Source organism: Odocoileus virginianus, chromosome X, assembly GCF_023699985.2.
Source record: "Odocoileus virginianus isolate 20LAN1187 ecotype Illinois chromosome X, Ovbor_1.2, whole genome shotgun sequence".
Taxonomy (NCBI): Eukaryota; Metazoa; Chordata; class Mammalia; order Artiodactyla; family Cervidae; genus Odocoileus; species Odocoileus virginianus.
In genome coordinates, this window is record NC_069708.1 from 25,633,056 (window position 1) to 25,650,187 (window position 17,132).

At 38.1% G+C, this 17,132-nt stretch overlaps 1 non-coding gene across 1 annotated transcript; it reads left to right on the forward strand.

Moving 5' to 3' along the window:
- Nucleotides 1–11,750: 11,750 nt before the first annotated feature.
- Nucleotides 11,751–11,853, forward strand: LOC139033235 (U6 spliceosomal RNA). Its single transcript, XR_011485857.1, has one exon. It is a non-coding gene; the product is annotated as a U6 spliceosomal RNA (small nuclear RNA).
- The last annotated feature ends 5,279 nt before the right edge of the window (nt 11,854–17,132 follow it).

The following is a 17,132-nucleotide window of genomic DNA, read 5'->3' on the forward strand; positions in this document are numbered from 1 at the left end:
CCATCTCAATATCCCATTTATAGGACTTTTTATCTCCAATGCTTCAGTGGCAGTGTAGGTAGATTTTCTCTTACTTGAAAACAACAGAACAAATAAAGGACACAACTTTGTATTTTATATATTTATATATTCTGATTCTTTATAGCAAATCTGTATTTCTGTTATAAGTATTAGTAGCTAACATTTAACTGTAGTCCTCACAACTCTATAAGGAAGGTATTCTTATTGTCTCTGTTTTACAAATAATGAAACTGAGGCACAGAGAAGTTTTGTAACTTGACAAAAGTCAAGTGAGAAGTAAATGGTGGAGTTGAGTTTCATATGCAGGTATTCTGGTCCAAAATTCGTGTGCCTATTCACTTCACAAAGTTGCCTCTCTTTTTATAAATGTAAAGAAAAATGAAAGAAAATTTGCTTCCCTGGCACTCCCAGTGCCACCACTATTTTTCAGATCTCTATCATCATGTGTGTGGACTGGGCATCAAACACATTTCATGCCCTGCCTCACATCCTCCTAACCCTAACATTCTACAAGCATGTCAAACCTGATATCACTTGTCTATTCTGTGATGTATCTCACTTTCTGTCATAGGCCTGTAGGAATCTGTTCTGCCATTTTGAAGCATGCAAAGGTTTGGAAGTGCAATGAGTTGAATGCTCTATGTAGTGACCCTTGAACAATGAGATATGGGAGTTGTAGAGAAACATTACAGTCTTCTGTCCCTCCAAAAGATGATTCTGCATGTACATTCTGTGTGGTTCCTCAGTGAGATCTATCCTCAGTTTTACAGCTTGAAAACATAACCTTCTAAGCTCCAATATTTTGGCCACCTGATGAGACGAGGCAGCTCATTAGAAAAGATCTTGATGCTGGGAAAGATTGAAGCCAGGAGAAAGGGATGACAGAGGATGAGATAGTTGGATGGCATCACTGACTCAAAGGACACAGAACACAAGCTCTGGGAGATAGTGAAGGACAGGGAAGCCTGGCGTGCTGCAGTCCATGGAGTCACAAAGAGTCAGACATGACTGAGCAACTGAACAACAACAATGACTTTCTTACCATTTCTGCTTCATTCTTCCTGTTTTCCTACTCCTGTTGCTTGCAGCCACCTCCCAACATCAACATATATGAAAGTCCTTGTCTCAGGCTCTGTTTTATCAGGATTAGACCAACTACTAATCCAATAAAATGTAGTTAACTTTATTTTTCACACTTCACTACTTTTTCACACACTTTCTCAGTTAAAACTCTAAAATTGGCTTTGAATTAAGTTAGTGCTGATATTGTATCCCCATTTTAATGAAGACATTCTTTTTCATATATTACAATAATGTATGTGAGTGATTATTTTTAAAATTACACAGAAAACATGAGAAGACTATCCTTCATTCATGGGCTTTTGTCCTCATCTTTTTCTTCTCATGGTTGCAAGATGGTTATTGCACCTCTAGATATGATGCCTACATTCAAGGCAAGAAGATTATTGGGAAGGGGGAAAGCCACGCAAGTCGAATTTCCCTCTTTTATCTAATCAAGCAAACACTTTCCAAAAAGGTTCCCTGGATGACTCCATTTTTGCTCTCATTGGCCAGAACTGGATCATATGGCTATCTCTGTCAAGAAAGAAGCTGGAAAATTAGAAAATAAGATTGCCATGATTGACTTGAATCAATGATGATTCAATATTTGGGCCTGGACACATTGCCACACTGAACAAAAGTGAAGTTCTGATAAGAAGGAATAAGGTGTAAATGTCTATTCTTCAGACAATTAAATTCTTATGTCTACATAATCCTTGCATTTAACATAAACAGTGTTTTTTATAAGCTGTTTTTTTTCCAATTTACTGTATCATGGACATCTTTATATGTCCATGATATACACAAACATGTATACACAAACAACCATCTTATCCTTTCAAAACTGCAAGCAGAAATGTTTAGGCATGAAATATACTAATGTCTGAAACATACTTTGAAGCATATGATAAATAAATGATGCATGAATGGATTGATAAATGGATATATGGATAGAGATCTGATAAAGTAGATACAGCTAAATGTGAATTGTAGAACCCAGGTGGTGTGTATATGGTTGCTCACTGTACTATTTTTTCACATTTTACTCTATTATGCTTTGAACATGTTTATATATTTGAATATATTCATAGTAAAATGCTGGGGAAAGTATTAGTCAAAAATAATAATATATAAAAATGTGTAAGTATGAAAAATAAATTGGAAACAATCTCTTTTGATATAAAATTACAAAAAAAAAATTACAACTAAGACACACACTAAGTATCTGAATGTAATTTTATGGATTAAAGAATTAACGTATCAACTGTTCTAATAAAAGTAACATGGTTTGAAACAGAATAATTAATATAGGTATACACAATTAAAAAAATAAAATAAAATAAATAATATAGGTATACACAATTATAAATTTTGCTAGATATACTCCTATCTGAAAAAGTATGTCAATTACTGTTTCATGAGTTTGTTCATGTTTTCACAACTTTTTATCTTAAGAGTAACTGTGGATTTTTTAAGGATCACCTATCCAAAAACATAAAGTACTCCACTTCACCTATACCAGTCTTCTACCATATTTGTTAAACAGGGAACAGGTGTGTGTATCCTGAAAAGGCATCCAGGTAACCTGCTGCTGCTGCTGCTAAGTCACTTCAGTTGTGTCCGACTCTATGCGACCCCATAGACGGCAGCCCACCAGGCTCCTCCGTCCATAGGATTTTCCAGGCAAGAGTACTGGAGTGGGGTAGCATTTCCTTCCCCGCCAGGTAACCTGAATACTGACTAAATCTACAACTGCACTATTAACCTGACCTCTTCCTAGCCCAGTTGTCAGAAGCTCTTGGAAAGCTCAGGGATAAAGTATACGGTGGAGAAGTTAGAGAGATAACTTATTTTGGAGACTGAGTAGAGATAGAAGTTATAAAAACCTCAGGGAAGAGGGAAAGGATTAGAGAATGGAATAAGGGAAGGGCTGGGGCAAGACAGCAACAGGGAAAGAGGTGGAGGTAAATAGAGAGGTTAGGGAAGGTTTATCACTAATTTTTTACAACAGAAGAAAAGAGAAACTATATTTACACTAGGAAGGGTGGAGTGTTTATACAGAGAAATGCTATACTTTGGAAGAGGCAAGTGCCAAGAAAGGAAAATACTGAAAGTGGGAAACATGCCTAAAGTTTATAGAGCTGGAAGGTTGCTTGTACATTAGAGAGAGAGGGTTAAGATGTGGTTAATGGATGAGGATGTCCATGGGGACCAATTGCCTCAGAGAGAATGAGCAAGGCTGGCTTTGGCCCCAAAGTGAGGAAAGTCTAATTGCATTGCCTAGTACTTCCAGAACAGTATCAAATAGTTGTGATAATAAGCATTCTTCTCCTGTTCTTGTGTTTCATGGGAATGCCATGTATAGCAAGAGGTTGCTTTTGGTTTGATACAGATTTCTTTACCATGTTAAGTAAGCACACTTCTATTCATACTTTATTAATATACTTAATTTGTGAAAAAAAAAAGAAAGAAAATCACCCGCCATTCAAGTTATCAAGTACCAAGTCATTAGCTGTTGCAGTCACTGACTTACAGCACACACTGAAAGGAATTTAGGATGAAGTATTCTGTGTTTTGCATATATGGGCCCCTAGATAGTTAAGATGCAATGCATATCTAAGGAAGAATTTCATTGACCCCAGATTCTTGAATATTCCCATACATAAAAAAGCACTAAAATAATTGAAATACCTGAACTTCACGACTAGAAGTAACATTTTACTGAGCTGTATGCTTCGTAGTTCAGTCACTAAGTTGTGACCAACTCTTTGCAACCCTATGAACTGCAGTATGCCAGGCTTTCCCATCTTTCTTTTTCTCCCAGAACTTGCTCAAACTCACGTCCACTGAGTCAGTGATATCTAACCATTTCATCAAATGCTGCCCTCTTCTCCTCTTGACCTCAAATTTTCCAGCATCAGGGACTTTTCAAATGATTCAGCCCTTCACATCAGGTGCCCAAAATATCAGCACTTCAGCATCAGCATCAGTCCTTCCAATGAACATTCAGGGTTGATTTCCTTTAAGATTGACTGGTTTCATCTCCTTGCTGCCCAAGGGACTCCCAACAGTCTTCTCCAGCACCCCAATTCAAAAGCATCAATTCTTCAGCACTCAACCTTTTTTATGGTCCAACTCTCACATCCATACATGACTACTAGAAAAACTATAGCTTCAACTATATGGACCTTTGTCAGCAAAGTAATTGTCTCTGCTTTTTAATACACTCTATCGGTTTGTCATAGCTTTTCTGACAAGGAACAAGTGTCTTTTTAATTTCGTAGCTACAGTCACCATCTGCAGTGATGTTGGAGCCCAAGAAAATAAAATCTGTCACTGTTTCCATCGTTTCCCCATCTATTTGCCATGAAGTGATGGGACTGGATGCCATGATCTTCATTCTTTGAATGTTGGGCTTCAAGCCAGCTTCTTCACTCTCCTCTTTCACCCTCATCAAGAGGCTTTTTAGTTCTTTGTTTTCTGCCAGAGTGGTATCATCTGCTTTTTTGAAGTTGTTGATTATTTCTCCCAGCAATCTTGATTCCAGTTTGTGATTCAACTAGCCCAGCATTTCACATGATGTACTCTGCAAAAAAGAGCAGGATGACAATGTAAAGCCTTGATGTACTCCTTTCCCAATTTGGAACCAGTCCATTGTTACACATCCAGTTCTAACTGTTGCTTCTTGTCCTACATACTGGTTTCTCGGGAGACAGGCAAGGTGCTCTGGTATTCCCATCTCTTGAAGAATTTTCCACAGTTTGTTGTAATCCACACAATCAAAGGATTTAGCATAGTCAATGAAGCAGAATTAGATTTTCCTTGGAATTCCGTTGCTTTTGCTATGATCCAGCGAATGTTGGCAATTTGATCTCTGGTTCCTCTGCCTTTTCTAAACCCAGTTTGTACATCTGGAAGTTCTTGGTTCATGTAATGTTGAAGACTAGCATGAAGGTTTTTGAGTATAATCTTGCTAGCATGTAAAATGAGCAACATTGTATGGTAGTTTGAACATTTTTTGGCATTGCCCTCCTTTGTGATAGGAATGAAAACTGACCTTTTCTAGTACTTTGGGCACTGCTGAGTTTTCCAAATTTGATGACAATATGTGTAGCACTTTAACAGCATCATCATTTAGGACTTTCAATACCTCAGCTAAAATTCCATCACCTCCACTAGCTTTGCTCATAGCAATGCTTCCTAAGGCCCACTTGACTTCACACTCTATAATGTCCAGTTCTAGATAAGTTGACCACATCATTGTGGTTATCTGGTTCATTAAAATCTTTCTTATATAGTTCTTCTGTTTATTCTTGCCACCTCTTCTTAATCTCTTCTGCCCCTGTTAGGCTCTTACTGTTTCTTTCCTTTATCATGCCCAGACTTGCATGAAATGTTCCCTTGATATCTCCAATTTTCTTGAAGAGATCTTTCATCTTTTCCATTCCATTGCTTTCTTCTAGTTCTTTGCATTGTTCACTTAAGAAAACTTTCTTATCTCTCCTTGCATTCTCTGAACCTCTGCATTCAGTTGGGTATATCTTTCCCTTTCTCCCTTGTTTTTCATGTCGCTTCTTTTCTCACCTATTTGTAAGTCCTCCTCAGACAACCACAGCTATGTGCATTTCTCAGCCTTCCCCCCAAATCATATATATATACTGGCTCCTCCCCTAATTCTTTGGAGCAGTTCCTCACAGCTATCTGGGAGGCTGTCTCTCCCAGGCTATAGTACTCAGTTAAGTTCCAAAATAAAACTGAAATTTATAGTTCTCACATTGTTTGGGGATTTTTGGTTGTTGATGATTTTGGTAACCATGAAGGGACCCAAGGCATACTTCCCACCTGAACTATATTATACTAGGAGCCCTGGTCCTATGTTCATCCTCCTTCTCAGCAAGTCCAGACCAGTGAGGATTTTCCCAGTTTAGAGACACTGGAAAAAGTGCGTAGTTGAGAAACACTGGGAAGATTTGCTCAGTTGAAAGACACTGAGTAGTTTGGACTTGGTGATTAGGTAGGAGACAGGTCTAACATCTTTTCTCAATTTGACTACCTTAATAGAATTTGTCAGAATTAAAGTGAAGACACCATATGAGAGTTCTCTGCTTTAAAAAAAAAAAAAGGAAAAGGGACACAGCTCTTTCTGGCCAATTATGGTTTTCTCAGAAATTGAGAGATTTATGGGACTGGTGAAGGCAAGTCCTCATACCATGCAGTGGTCCAATGGGTAAAACTACTCATTAATTAAAAACTTGCTCACCTAGTGACACATAATGTAAAAGTTGACCAAGCAGTACTCTAAGCACCCCATGGTGGCTTTAGACTGAGTGAGGGAGAAGCTGAGACACATAAAACAGCTGAAAAGACTCTAGGGTGACATCTAGAGGAGTTCAACTCACAGACAGCACACGGGTTCACCATATAATTTCATTAACAATTTCATTCCAACAAACCAACTTTAAAGTGGGTAAGAGTTTCCTAAACAGTGAAATGATGGGAGTCAGAAAACCTCTGATTTAATACCCCAACCAGGTTTATGTATGTGCAGATGAAATTGAATAAGCGTCTCTTATTCTCAGATCTACCAATTATTGGTTGACAATCCTGAGTTTTATTTGGCTGTGAATAAAAAGGTACCTGACTCCTCAGTTAACAGACACTGAAGAGGGTTTTCCCAGTTTAGAGAATTTACATTCACAAGTCCTTTTACACTGTGAATTAAAGGAACTCTTGCCCTGAAATGGCCAAGATGAGACTCGTTTGACATTCCAAATTTAGTTTCTATGCATACAGTTAGAGAAAGCTGGCAGAAGGCAAAAATTCTTACCATATCTGTCAGTTTCTTTGACCTCTGCCTGCAGGGTTTGCTGGAAATTAGAGTAGTAAGAGTTCTCTTTTCTAAAATTATGTTAGTGGGAATAAATTTTTGTAGAGTTAGCTCCTTGGATTCAGTGACTTTTGGTTTGAAATGTGGAAGAGTATTCTAGGTTTGTTAATCCTTTTCCTCCCAGACAGTCAGGTTTTCTTGTTTTGTTTCTGTCTTTTGTGTCTTTGGTCATATGGAGGAAAATTATTGGTCTGATTAGGTTTTCCTTTAATCTTGTTATATATCCTGAAGACTTGTCTCTAACATACAGAAGGTGCATGTACATTTGGAAGTCACTCAGTATACTGGAATTCCAAACTGAGAAATTCTTTGTCTGACAGAGTCAGCTCTCAGGGGAGTTTGTCATAAGGGATCTCAGTCCATAAGCAACCTTTGTCATCTCAAATTTTGTTGTTTCCATTTGTACAATGAAGGTCTTTACTTTCTTAGAACATCCTTGGGAGTGAAATGTCTGCATCTTGTGAGGGCTGCATCCTTTGTGATCTCTTGCAGGAAGCCTCTTACATACTTGGTTTAGCTACAAAAAGGCTTATTGAGTTGAGTCGCTATTAAGATCCTACTCCAACAGACATCACTTTGCCAACAAAGGTCTGTACAGTCACAGTTAATGAATTTTCCAGTAGTCAGGTGTGGATATGAAAGTTTGACCATAAAGAAGTCTGAGCACTGAAGAATTGATGTTTTTGATTTGTGGTGCTGGAGAAGACTCTTGAAAGTCCCTTAGACTGCAAGGAGATCAAACCAGTCAATCCTGAAGGAACTCAACCATGAAAGTTTATTGGAAGGACTGATGCTGAAGCTGAAACTCCAATACTTTGGCCACCTGATGCAAAGAGCCAACTCAATGGAAAATTCATTTTCCTGATGCTGGGAAAGATTGAAGGCAAAAGGACAAGAGGGTGGCAGAGGATGAGATGGTTAGATAGCATCACCAACTAAATGGACATGAAATTGAACAAATTCCGGGAGATAGTGAAGGACAGGGAAGCCTGGCATGCATGACTTACTGACTGAACAACATCAATAGACAACAGGATCCTCAGAATTTGAAAAACTTTAAAATTGTTAAAATTTTAGAAAGTGCTCATCTTAAACACTTGTACCTATTTTAACTGGTATGCAAAGTCCCCAAAGACTTCTAATTTCCAAAACAGCTTCTTTGAAGGATTTGTGGGTATAAGGCTAATGAATGATTAAAGATATAAAAAGTATCTAAAACAAAAGACTGCAAGATTGACATAGCTCCTACTCCCCTCTATCCTCCTTTATCTGAGTACTCATTCTTATAATCTTCTGTGTGAATTGCTTTTCCACTCTGAAGAGACTGTTAAGCAGTTACCGTCAGAAATGGGACCACTTGAGGCTGTAGGCAATCCTCTTTGGGTCAAGGGGTGAACTGAGGGCCATAGTTAAAGAATTCCTTAAATGCAGAGAGGATCCTCAAAAGTTTTTGTAAATGGATTCCCTTGAGGGGAGGCCACTGGTCTGATTAAACTAGTGAACACAGCTGATATTCACAGCCTGATAAGGAACTTTTTGGCCTTCTCCAAGCTAAACATACCCAGAGGGAAAGAAAAGCATCCCAACATAGGTGGACGGGTATGTCCATCCTTTGATGTTTATGAAAGTGAGTGAAAATTGCTCAGTTGTGTCTGACTCTTTGCAATCCCATGAATTATACAGTCCATAGCATTCTCCAGGCCAGAATACTGGAGTGGGTAGCCGTGCCCTTCTCCAGGGGATCTTCCCAACCCAGGGATCAAATCCAATCTCCCTCATTTGTAGGCAGATTCTTTACCAGCTGAGCCACTAAGGATGTGGCTACTCAATTCCTTGATGGGCTTTCCAGGTGGATCAGTGGTAAAGAATTTGCCTGCAGTGCAGGAGATGCAGGCAGATGCAGGCAGATTCGGGTTGAGAAGGTCCACTGCAGGAGGGCATGGCATCCCACTCCAGTATTCTTGCCTAGAGAATCCCATGGACAGAGGAGCCTGGTGGGCTACAGTCCATAGGGTTGCAAAGAGTCAGATACAACTGAAGTGGCTGGGCAAAGGATGCATGCACTCAATTCCTTGAGTACAGCAGTACTCAAATTTACAGATATACTCTTTTCAGAACCAGAGGTAAGGCTTGAGAAACAATTCAAAGCCCATCAATCTTTTTTTGTTTGTTTGTTTTTGTTTTCTCTCCCTCAAACATCCCCTAGTCTTCCCTGGTGGCTCAGATGGTAAAAAAAAAAAAAAAAAAATCGGTCTGCAATGCAGGATACGTGGGTTTGATTCCTGGGTTGGGAAGATCCCCTGGAGAAGGGAATGGCAACCCATTTCAGTATTCTTGCCTGGAGAATGCCATGCGTAGAGGAGCCTGGTGATCTACAGTCCGTGGGATCGCAAAGGGTTGGACACAAAGGGTTGGAGCAACAACCAACACTAATTAACCCAAATTTCCCCTATTTATCTTCAGAGATTTGTAAGTATTAAAAGAAAAAAAAATTCTGGCCTTATGGGAACAAAGCCCTCCTAGAAGGATCTTGCATTTCTCTCCCTGAGCCTTTGAGATGTAAAACTTGGTCTTCTCCAGAAAGTTTTATCTAGGCCATCTTTTTAAAGTGCAAATTTCAGGAATGTAATTTTTATGGAAAGAAAACGAATAGGGGGATAGGTCATTTGGAACTTGACTTGTCAAGGACAAATATAAGTCTTCAGTGTCTTCTCAATAAATATTAGTAAAAAAAAAAAGGGGGGGGGTGTTTAGCCACCTAAATAAGTGACCATCTGCCAGAAACCCAATTCAAATCTGACCTTTTCTATAACGAATGGGTATTGTTTTATTGTACCTGACAAGGCTGAAAATTTGGAATTGGAACAAAGGGATCTCTATTTGTGTGTATCTACATATATGTGTATGTTGTAGATGTGTGGTATAGTCAAAATTAATTTGTAAAAGAGTCCTATTTGGTTGGTTTAAAGAAAATTAAGCACTTAAATAAATTCTCAGAAATATAAAAAAACTAAAATGAATTTCGGTTTCACAAGATTTGGGAAATGTTCAGTATTGAATTAATGTTTGGTATTAGATAGTTTAGTTCTTTATTAATATAGACATGTCTTTAGAGTTATCAGCATTAAATATAATACTTTTGTTGTACCTAGATTTATAAGAAGTTAAATAAGATCTTATTAAATCTGTTGAAAATTTGTCAGCCAGAAAAATGACTTAGTATAATAAAATTTTTAATAGTAAATTAAGTGTGTGTTCAGAGTTTTTAAGCAAACTCTTTAAGAGTAATCATGTTTTATGGTGTGTCTACTTAAGAGTTTCTCTAAATCTTTTTGGCAACTTCAAACTTTAGAGTTTTGCTAATTTAAGGTAAATGACAGAAATTTATTGACTATCTAGATCATCCCCTAATAAGATACTGTAACATTAATTACTAAACATAAGCTTCCTTTTACAGAGAAACTAAAGATATTGAGGACTATTTAGTAAATATGTTTGGTGCCACATGGAGATATCTTCTATAAAAAAAGCACATAGTTTTAAAAAATCATAAGTAGTATTTAGAAGTTTGCCAATCTACAGAATGCAAAGATTCATAATGGCTTACTTCTTAGTTTTTGTTAGAAATGAAGGTTTTTAAGAGTTGAGAATTCTAATTAAAATATGTTATTATAACCACTAAAATTAATAAAGAAAATGTTTTTGCTTTCAAGAAAAAAGAAGATATGAGGAATGGAAGCACATTTATTTCTGGGAAGATAAAGTAATTTTGTCCTAAAGGTAGTTTTTTCTTCCCCCATTTATTTGTATTAGTTGGAGGCTAATTACTTTACAATATTGTAGTGGTTTTTGTCATATATTGACATGAATCAGCCATGGAGTTACACGTATTCCCTGTTCCGATCCCCCCTCCCACCTCCCTCTCCACCCGATTCCTCTGGGTCTTCCCAGTGCACTAGGCCTGAGCACTTGTCTCATGCATCCAGCCTGGGCTGGTGATCTGTTTCACCCTAGATAATATACATGTTTCAATGCTGTTCTCTTGAAACATCCCACCCTCACCTTCTCCCACAGAGTCCAAAAGTCTGTTCTGTACATCTGAGTCTATTTCTCTGTTTTGCATATAGGGTTATCATTACCATCTTTCTAAATTCCATATATATGCGTTAGTATACTGTATTGGTCTTTATCTTTCTGGCCTACTTCACTCTGTATAATGGGCTCCAGTTTCATCCATCTCATTAGAACTGATTCAAATGAATTCTTTTTAAGGGCTGAGTAATATTCCATGGTGTATATGTACCACAGCTTCCTTATCCATTCATCTGCTGATGGGCATCTAGGTTGCTTCCACGTCCTGCCTATTATAAAAAGTGCTGTGATGAACATTGGGGTGCACGTGTCTCTTTCAAATCTGGTTTCCTTGGTGTGTACGCCCAGAAGTGGGATTGCTGGGTCATATGGCAGTTCTAATTCCAGTTTTTTAAGAAATCTCCACACTGTTTTCCATAGCGGCTGTACTAGTTTGCATTCCCACCAACAGTGTAAGAGGGTTCCCTTTTCTCCACACCCTCTCCAGCATTTATTGCTTGTAGACTTTTGGATAGCAGCCATCCTGACTGGCGTGTAATGGTACCTCATTGTGGTTTTGATTTGCATTTCTCTGATAATGAGTGATGTTGAACATTTTTTCATGTGTTTGTTAGCCATCTGTATGTCTTCTTTGGAGAAATATCTGTTTAGTTCCTAAAGGTAGTTTTAAAATAGAAAGAGAGAGTGCGGGCTTTGGCAGCACATATACTAAAATTGGAATCACACAGAGAAGATTAGCATGACCCCTGTGTAACGATGACAAACAAATTTCAGAAGCATTCTATATTTTTATTAACAGATGCAAACTATTATACATAGAATGGTAAACAACAGGGTCCTACTGTCTAGTATAGAGAACTATATTCAATATCCTGTGATAAACCATAATGAAAAAGAACATGTAAAAGAATGTATGTGTGTGTGTGTGTGTGTGTGTGTGTGTGTGTATATATATATATATATATAGAGAGAGAGAGAGAGAGACAACTGGGTGACTGAACTGATAACAGATATTGATATGCTCTTGATAATCGATTGTAAAGTTTTCTTTTGTTTGTTTGTTACCTTTTGAGTAAACTGTTGTAATTTCTGTATTTGCATTTGAAATCTTTCATAACTTTTGGGTGGATAACTAAGTACTGTTACATAGTGACCTATGACCCTATTTGATTGTTTTAACACTTTTAATATAATTGACAAACTTCCTCCAAATCAAATTCTAAATGAAGTTTTTTTTTACCTCTAGCTAACTTTGAGGTTTTCTAGAACACCCCTGGAACACTTCAAGATGTTTTCTCTGCTTATCAAAGAAAGACATTAAACTAATTAAGACCTATTTGGTAAGTTAAATTACATGGGAAGCATTGTTAAATGAATAGTGATAAACCTTCTTAGGTTGCATTGTATAGATAAATGTCATTAATATAAATGTTCTAGAAATCAAATGAAATTTCTAAAATTTAAATATGTCCCAGTGTGATGTCATCAATCATAATTCTAGCTATTATTTTAATATTATATGCCACTACAATAGCAAATTTCTTTGACAATTTCATTGTAAACATGTTTTTAACCTTGCTTTTTAAGTCTTTTGTCTTCAATAGATAGTCATTTTTGTACTCTGATGCTTTTGCAAAAATGCTTCATTTCAAAAATATTCATAGAAAGGAACTTTTGACACATCAGGTTTCTGATAACTTTCAGCTCATACCAGTGAGCTAGTTAAGAAATTAAATAATTATAATGGAAACTGATGACTTCATAAAACTGTTAACAGAAGATCATGATCAACAAGAATTAATTACATAGGCTGAATGTTAGTGTGTATGACTTTTTGTCTGAAATATTACTAGCTTTTAATCTTTGTTGTCCAAATATAAGGAAACTGTTCCCCTTAAGTTAACTAGGACTTACAGCAATTGATACATTCTAACTTTGTAAGCAGAACTGTAACATTCATCTTTTCTGTCTAAATTCCTACAGAATTTAGAAACTCTTAGTGAGGATTCTTATTTTTATGGCAATATAATTATTTGCATAAATTTGATAAGAATCTGTTCTTAGAACAGGACATACTGGAAACATTGGGGTTATATTACCATGGTTTTGACTGGAATGTCATATTTGAGAAAATCCATAAAATCAGATATGACCAGGTAGCTTTAAAGAACTAAGGTGAACTTTATGGAGCCATGAAGCCCATTAGGACAGTAGTTCTTGCTTCTTCTGTTTGCCCTCTGATGAAAGAAGAAGGTAAGAGAATTGTGCAAGCTTGCTGACAGGAGGGACTGGCTGTGGGGAAGACTGGGTCTTGCTCTGGTGGGCAGGGCCATGTTCAGTAAATCTTTAATTCAGTTTTCTGTTGATGGGTGGAGCTGTGCTCCCTCCCAGTTAGTTGTTTGGCTGAGGTGCCCAGTACTGGAGTTGACAGGCTCTATGGTAGGGCTAAAGGCAAATTCCAAAAGGACTTATGCCAACATGCACCTTTCTGGACTGTGGCTGCCAGAGTTCCTGTCCCTGCAGCAGGCCAAGTCTGACCTACACCTTTGCAGGAGACCCTCAAACACTCACAGGCATGTCTGGCTCAGTTTCCTGTGGAGTCACTGTTCCTTTCCCCTGGGTCCTGGTGAACACAAGGTTTTGTTTTTGCCTTCCAAGAGTCTCTGCTTCCCCCAGTCCTGTGGAAGTTCTGTAATCAAATTCCACTGTACATCAAAGTCAGGTTCCCTGGGGATTCCCAGTCCCTTTGCCAGACCCCCAGGTTGGGAAGTCTGAAGTGTGGGGCCTAGAACTTTCTCAACAGTGCAAGAACTTCTTTGGTATTATTGTTCTCCAGTTTGTGGGTTACCACCCAGCAGATATGAGATTTGATTTTAACATGATTGCACCCCTCCTACAATCTCATTGTGGCTTCTCCTTTGTCCTTTTTTTGTGTGGGTTCCAGCACCCTCTTGTTGATGGTTGTTCAGCAGCTAGTTTCAATTTTGGTGTTCTCACAGAAGGTGAGTGCACATCCTTCTACTCTGCCATCTTGAGGATTATGAATCAGATAAGTTGCTACACTGAAAGCAGAGAAAGTTCAGCACTGCTACACCTATGAATCTCTGTTAGCTGTTGTGAACACACAATGAACATGGGAGTACAGATATCTTTTTATATTTGTTTTTATTTTCTTTAGATATATACCCAGGAATGGCTTCCTGGATCATAAGGTTGTTCCATTTTTCCTCTTTTGAGGAAACTGCAAACTGTGTTCCATAGTGGCTGCACCAATTTACATTCCCATCAACAGTGTACAAGGATTCCCATTATTGTTTGCTAATTCACATTATACTTAAAAATTTTTATATAAAGTTTCAATCTACACATTTAAAAAATTGTTTCCACTTCTTTTCACACTCTTCTAATTTCTTTGACATCTTCAGCTATATTCCCTGGACAGCAGAGACATCACCCCGCTGACAAACGTCCAAAAAGTCAAAGCTGTGGTTCCTCCAGTCGTCATGTACAGATGTGAGAGCCAGACCACAAAGAAGGCTGAACACTGAATAATTGATGCCCCTAATTGTGGTGTTGGAACTCTTGAGATTCCCTTGGACTTCAAGGAGAGCAAAGCAGTCAATCCTAAAAGAAATCAATCCTAAATATTCATTGGAAGGATTACTGCTAAAGCTGAAGCTCCAACATGCCAGCCATCCAATGCAAAGGGTCAACTCACTGGAAAAAAACAATGAGTATGACCATATGGTCAAAGCTGTGCTTTTTCCAGTGGTCATGTGCTTTTTTTCCAGTGGGACGTGAGAGTTGGACTGTGGAAAATGCTTAGTGTCAAAGAATTGATGCTTTTGAATTGTGGTACTGGGGAAGACTCTTGTAAGTCCCTTGGACTGCAGGGAGATTGAACCAGTCAATCCTAAGGGAAGTCAACCCTGAATATTCATTGGAAAGACTGATGCTGAAGCTGAAGCTCCAATGCTTAGGCCACCTGCTGTGAAAAGTTGACTCACTGGAAATGACCCTGATTCTGGGAAAGATTGAGGGCAGGAGAAGAGGGCAACAGAGGATGAGATAGTTGGATGGCATCAGTGACTCAATGGACATGAGTTTGAACAAACTCCGGGAGATGGTGAAGGACAGGGAAGCCTGGTGTGCTGCAGTCTATGGGGTTGCAAAGAGTTGAACACGACTGAGTGACTGAACAACAACCATAACAAAGCCCTTTGGAAAAACAACCTGTTACCTTACTTACAGGGGGCCCAGCAGCCTTACCAGGTAAATAAGAAAGGTTACTTCCTTGAAGGCCAAGAACCTCAAAATATTTTGAGGACCCCAAGCAGAGGGGTATTCACCTGATCTATATGTATATGTATATATATATATATATATATACACATATAAATAGTACAGGCAGATCTGATGACAAGTCTTTGGTATGACTTTTCTGATCTTGAGAGGCCTTTTATTAAAATTCAATCTGAGATTCCTTATGGAAGGTTCCAGCAGAGCCAACTTAAAAAAGCCTGCATGATTAGTTATGCAAATAATCAGGCAAAATTTACTGAAACCAGACTTCTTTTGCAAACAAGTTAGTCTTCATTTCATTTGGGTATATTTTGCAGAAATGAAGGTAATTTTAGAGAGAAAATGATTGTTTCTGTGAATTCTGAGTTCTAATGTTGTTAATTGTCTTTGAGGTTTTGTATTTACTGCCCAAGACTCACTTCATGGATATCCTTGTTACTATGTTGCATTGTGACAAAAGTTTAGTCCAGTTATTAAAAAGATATACTAAGATTGTTTCTGAAGCTTATCACATGGATCTATTTTTGAATGAAGACTGGGTGACCTATGGCCTACACCCAGGAGATAATGTATAATATAAAAGAGATCATTGAAATGACTCTTTCCAACCTAGATTAAAGGACCCTTGTCAGATTCTCTTAATTAACTCTTGCACAGCCTTACTTACTTATTTACTTAAGTAGTGGCTCAGTCCTGTCTGACTCTATGTGACCCCATGGACTGTAGCCTACCAGGCTCCTCTGTTCATGGGATTTTCCAGGCAAGAGTACTGGAGTGCGTTGTCATTTCCTTCTCCAGGGGATCTTCCTGACCCAGGGGTAGAACCCAGGTCTCCCACATTGCAGGCAGACACTTTATCATCTGAGCCACCAGGGAAGCCCCAGTTATGCACAGCATAACTGAAGAGAATTGATTCTTGGATTCCTATTTCCCACTTAGAAAGGGACCCTGCACTGGACTTGTCAATAGAGAGGACTGCTGACCTCAAACTCACCTTAAAATAATACTCAGAGGAGAAACTACTTCCACCCCAGGATAAGAAGAAGACATTAGAAGAAGATAGCTTTGCCCAGATGCTGGATCTGACCCACATGATTATTTATAGTGTTTTTTTTTCATTTCTTTGACTTTTGCACATAACTCAAATGTTTTTCTATCAGGGGCACAAGTCCCATGTAGATTTTAAAAATTAATCCAATTGTTGGATTTATGGTCAATTACCTACATCAAGAACTTCTTGGTGCGTTTCTCCAAGGCTCTAATTGGACAACCCTTAGAAAAATTACTCTAGAAGAAATAAGTTATATTTCTGTTTGAGCCACTTTTGATATTGCTAGATTGGAGGCCTTCACTTGGACAACCAATCATACTTGTTCTGACCATGGTCATAAATATGAATTACTTAAATCTTCCTTAATCACCCTTGTTTACTGTTGCTTTTCCTGGTAACCTCCCAAAACTGACTCTCCCCACCCTCAAAATCCTATTTTGTCTTTAGCTGAGGATGATATTTAAGGTGATGGTTTTGGCCATTTTGGTGAGTTACCAGTTTTTCTGGGTCTCTTCCCAGAAATGTTATTAAACCTTGTTTGATTTTCTCCTGTTAATCTTTCTCCTGTCAATTTAATTCTTAGATAAGCCAGAAGAATGTAGATGAATAGAGGAAAATTTCTTCCTCCCTGACAGTAGCCTTCAAATCCATTCAGTACCTTGGGGGTGGGAGGGGAGGATAGCTCTTTGTCAACTCTTTTTTTTTAAGTAACACATA